The sequence below is a fragment of the Dasypus novemcinctus genome, chromosome 6 (genome assembly GCF_030445035.2).
Source record: "Dasypus novemcinctus isolate mDasNov1 chromosome 6, mDasNov1.1.hap2, whole genome shotgun sequence".
In the NCBI taxonomy this organism is placed as follows: Eukaryota; Metazoa; Chordata; class Mammalia; order Cingulata; family Dasypodidae; genus Dasypus; species Dasypus novemcinctus.
In genome coordinates this window covers 94,410,044-94,416,043 of record NC_080678.1, presented here as the reverse complement: position 1 = coordinate 94,416,043, position 6,000 = coordinate 94,410,044, and positions in this window count along the sequence as shown.

Genomic DNA, 6,000 nt, shown 5'->3' with positions numbered 1-6,000 from the left:
AAAAAAAATCTCATTGAAGAATGAATTTCACAGGGACAATTGGCTCAAATAGATCCTGACAAAACTATAGACTTGGTGATTTTTTTCTACCCCGCAATCTCCTACCACCCTGTTCTGGCAAGATGGCATATTAGAATGGGTATTTATCCCCAATAATAAAAAAGATTGCAAACATATTTACAAAAACTTATTTCTATTATTGCTAAAGGACAATTATGGCTCATGCAACTTAGAGGGACTGATCCTGATCGAGTAATATGTAGTCTGTCTAATGATGAAATTAAACATCTTTATGCTACAAATATACAATGGCAAGTTGCTATTAGTGATTTTCAGGGAATTATTGATAACCATTATCCCACTTCTAAGCTGTTAACATTCTTATGGAGAACAACTTGGATTTTACCAAAAATAGTTAAGTCATTTCCAATTGAAAATGCACTTACCATTGTCACAGACAATGGTAAAGTGGCTTATGTTACTCCTTTTACAGAAAAGGTTTGGCAAACACTGCATACTTCTGCCCAATGTACAGAATTATCAGCTGTTCTCATGGTCCTACAAACTTTTAAAGAGCCTCTCAGTATTATTTCTGACTGAGTATGTTTGCTTAACCGTTGCTCAGATTGAAACTGCTAATATCTCTGTAACTGATGAGCTTTCTCAAATGTTCCTGCAATTGCAGGCACTCATTCATCAATGAGTAAATTCTCTGTACATTACCCATATTCAATCACATTCTGCTTTACCTGGCCCCTTATCTGCACATAATGCACAAGTAGATATTCTGGTAGGGTCTATACAGGATGCTGCCAAATATCATGCTCTAACTCATATCAATACTAAGGGATTGTGACATAAATTTCCATCTTTAACAAAATTACAAGCACAAGATATTATAAAACATTGTTCTACCTGTGGCCCTCTCATGTCAGCACCATTTGATAAAGGTACTAATCCCTGAGGGCTGGCTCCAAATCAGATCTGGCAAATGGATGTCACACATGTTCCAACTTTTGGTAAATTGCAATATGTTCATGTTTGTATTGATACTTATTCTCACTTTGTCTGGGCTACAGCGCACAGTAGGGAAAGGTTTTGTCATGTTTGTTCACATTTGTGGTCTGCATTTGCAGTTATGGGATGCCCTGCAAAAAATCAAAACTGATAATAGTCCAGCTTATTCTGGCAAACAGTTTGCAACATTTTGCTCTAAATATTCCATTGCTCATGTCACAGGAATTCCTTATAATCCCACAGGTCAAGCCATAGTTGAACGGTCGCATCATACCCTTAAGCAAATGTTATTAAAACAAAAAGGGGGAGATGATGGCATTATAGTACCAAAGGACCAACTGGCAAAACTTTATTCACTTTAAATTTCCTTAATGTATATGATTCAATAACACCTGCTGAACGGCATTATGCATTGAATAAGAATAAAGAAAAGGTATTGTGTGACTCAGCTAAATATCAGCCAATATATTGGAAAGATGTACTAACACTTGGCAAAAGGGAAAGGTTAAACTATGGGGGTGAGGATATGCTCTTGTCATTACAGAAGACAGGGAACAAACTTGGCTGCCAGCTTGATGGATTAAACTGCGGATAGAGAAGAAAGAGAATTTTGACGATGATTTCTCCTCTTCTGGTCATGTTAATGGTAACTCTGGGTCATGCAGGTGAAAATCACACTTATTGGGCATATATTCCTAACCCACCTCTAGTACATGCTCTAACATGGAGAGACCCATCATTTCCTGTATTTTTTGAATAAAACACATGTGTTTCCTGGGCCTATAGATGACAGACTACTCTTAAAACCTGATGAAGAAGGGAAGGAAATATATAATCTTATCCTTCCTTTTGATCATAGACCATTATGTACTGGAAAAGGTCCCCCTTATGCAAACAAAAAATCGGACTATGGTTACCATGAAAAATAATGGTACAAAATTATTAAAAACATTGTTTCCTTCATATAATTCTTTGGTAACTAAAAAGCAAAATTATAATTGTCCAACCCAAAATCCTGAAAAGAAAAAGGGATGGCAGGAATGCCATATAGAAAGAAGATCTGTCATTTTTAGTGATTCCTATGGAATAGTGTGGGAAAGTGCTCCTATGGAGACCCCAAAAAAATATAACAGCAGATTTATATGGTATGGACTTAAAAACGGTCAACAAGTTAGTAATATTCAATATCCTTTTTCAGAACCTCTATTCTTGGGTGAACAAGTGGTATATACTAACAATTTTACTATTTGGAAATGTAAAGGAAAATGGTTACCAACCCCTTGGATTAATGACACCTATCATCTTAATATACATAAAAACTTGTGGAAAGTATTTCTTGGAATTGCCCCTACTTATAAATGGATTGGTAATTTCAGTCAAACAGGTCAATATCTACAATTAAATCAAATCTGTCAATTGAAAGGATGTGTCAGGGATCCTTTCATATTCATTACTGGAAAAGTAACCATAAAAGATAATGCCTTGTTTTATAAGAATGGTGCCTTGTATACATGTCTGTCAGAAAGTGTGTTGCAGGATGGAGACATTGTCACAATAGCCAGAAGATGACGAGGTATATGGATTCCTGTCCAAATGAACCGAATATGGCAGTCATCACCTGAAAGTCAGCTATTGCTCCATATGGTGCAAGAAATCATGAAACAGACAAAAAGACTTATTGGACTCCTAATAATTAGTATAATGGGGCCAAGTGGAGTCATCACAGCTGCTGCCACCGCTGCTGTCACCTTGCATGAGACTGTTCAGACCCAACAATACATGCATGATTGGCATAAAAATGCTAGTGATTTGTGGCATAGCCAAGAGCACATTGATGAACAGTTAAATAATCGGGTTAATGATTTAGAATCTGCTGTTTCACATATTGGAGATCAATTGTATAATTTAAATTTGTTAAGGGGGTTGAAATGTGATTGGAATGAAAGCAACTTTTGTATTACTCCTCTTGCCTATAATTCATCTTGTATAGAATGGAGAAAAATTAAGAATCATTTGCTAGGCCATAAAAGTAATATCTCTCTGGAAATAATGGAATTAGAAACATATTAGAAATGTCTCAAAATCAAATTCATGTAGCCAATGATAAGGATATTTTCTGATATGATTTCACATATTACAAAATTTAACCCAGTTAATTGGTGGAAGTCACTGCATTTCCTGTCTGCTTTAGGAATAGGGTTAATCATATTTGTTCTGTTGCTCATGATTCTTGCCTGCGCCGGACAGTGCTTTCGAAGAAAATTGCAAAGCATAACAGCCATGGGACATGTGAATAATCTGGTGCTAGCAAAAGCACTTCAATAATTTCCCCAAGTCGAAGAGCTTGGCCATGGTAGTCAATGACGGGTAAGACTCTCAGAGGAGGGGAACCTAAAACAGGCATGGTCACCTTGACAAAAACAAAAAGGGGGAGATGTTGGAAACTGAGGCACAGTGGCCTCTCAAGGAGAGACGTGCTGTCTCCATGGCTACATGGCTATGCTTGTAATCTAAGGAATGTGGTAATTAAGAGTTTCTGGCAAACAGGATGAAGCTGTGAAAGGCTGAAAGAAAAGATGAGCAGATAACATTTGTGTAGTAAATAGAACACTTAAAACTTGAGATAAGATTTTTTAAAATTCCTTAGACTATGAGTAATGTTGATGGTTAACTGCATGTTGCTGCTTCTACCCATGTGGACTGGGGTATATATAGAGCCCCTTGTGAACAATAAAGTTGTCTGAGGAGTCATTACTTGCAGACCCTCTGATCCCAGCTCTCTTGTTCTTTCTCTTTGTTTCCTTCTCCCTTTTCTCTTTCTTTCATTCCTGATACCCTTCAGGTCCAAATCTCCAACATTGGTCGAGGGTTGATAAATGGGACTCCTGTATGATGTTATGCATGTTTGCTTTGTAAGTTCACATCTTTTACTATACATCTAATTGTTTATGTATGTTCATATATAAATGATATAGAGATAATAATAATAGGGTTGTTGGGGGGAAAATACTTTGTAGTAGTAATATTTTGACAATGCTCATAATCATTAGTTTAAAATGTTTAACAACAATGCAAGTTATTGGTGGTAGAGTAAGTTATGGGAGTCCTGTATGATGTTATATAAGTTTGTTTTATAAGTTCACAGCTATTATTATACAGTTATTGTTTGTGTATGTTTATGTATGAGTGATATACTTCAATACATTTTTTTAAAAAAAGGAAACCATTTCCCACTCTCTGAGAGACCCCTCTTCCTCCCAGGGAATGCTACATCCCACTCTGTTGGGTGCAGTTAGTCAGCTTTACCAAGGTTATTCGACTTGAAGGTGGGGTATATGTGCTATTTCCAGCCACAGGGGCGAGTAATTCATGGTTTTCCTTTGGTTTCTTTACCTATTTCCCTCCTGGATGATGCATAGCACTTTCCTATTCTATATATCTCCAATGCAACTCCCTCAGATAGGTTTTATTTTTTATTGTCTTTTTTTAAAAGATACATACATTGCAGAAAATATTACATTAAAAAATATAAGGTTCCCATATACCCCACTCCCCAACCCACCCCTACTCTTCCCACATCAACAACTTCTTTCATCAGTGTGACACATTCATTGCATTTGATGAATACATTTTGGAGCACTGCTACACCACATAGACTATAGTTTACATTGTAGTTTACACTCTCTACCAGTTCATTCAGTGGGTATGGCAGGATAGATAATGCCCTACATCTGTCCCTGCAATGTCATTCAGAACAACTCCAAGTCCCAAAAATGCCCACATATCACACCTCTTCTTCCATCTCCCTGCCCTCAGCAACTCCTGTGGCCACTGTCTCCTCATCAATGATACAATTTCTTCCATTGCTAGAGTCACAATAGTTCTAAAGTAGAATACCAGTAAGTCCACTCTAATCCATATTTCATTCCTCCATCCTGTGGACCCTGGGATGGCAATGTCCACTCCACGTCTAAATCGAGAGGGGGCTTAGATCCCACATGACTGATGGATGCAATCCTCCTGCCTGCCTTTGTAGACTCTCTTGGTTCCCTGGTGTGGTGGTTGACCATCCTCACCTCACTGTTAACTGATCAGGGTTAAGTCCAACAAACCAGAGAGTAGGTGTTGCAACTCTTCTGATGCTCGGGGCCCAGCTGGCACATGGACAGTCCAGAGATTCATGTCTCCTGAGCATATACTAACCCCAGCAACAACCACAGGTTCAGTAAAAGTGACAGAAGAGACATGTGTTGAGAGGTCACATTGCCCTTTCTCCATTCTTTCTTGTGAGGGAGTTGGACTCTGCCTGCCTATTTTGATGCCATTTTCTCAAAAGTCTGTCTTTTTAATAGTGGCCATTCTAATAGGTGTGAAATGATAGCTCATTGTAGTTTTGATTGCATTTCCCTAATCACTAGTGACAGTGAACATTTTTTCATTAGTTTTCTTTTCTTTTGCCATATGTATTTCTTCTTTGGACAAAAGTCTATTCAAGTATTTTACCCATTTTTCAATTGGGTCTTTTGTCTTTTTATTGTTGAATTGTAGCATCTCTTTATATATCATGGATTTTAAACCCTTATCAGATATGTGATTTCCAAGTATTTTCTCCATTGAGTTGGCTGCCTTTTCACCCATTGGACAAAGTCCTTTGACATGCAAAAGTGTTTAATTTTGAGGTGGTTCCATTTATCGATTTTTTTCTTTTGCTGCTCATGCTTTGTGTGTAAGGTCCAAGAAACCCCACCTACCACAAGATCTTTGAGATGTTTCTCTACACTTTCTTCTAGTAGTTTTATGGTCTTGGATTTTATATTTAGGTCTTTGATCCATTTTGAGTTGATTCTTGTACTGGGAATGAGATAGAGTTCCTCTTTCATTCTTTTGGTTATGAATATCCAGTTCTCCCAGCACCATTTGTTGAAAAAACTGTTTTGTCCCATTAGTATGGATTTTTTAGATTTGTCAAAAAACATTTGGTCA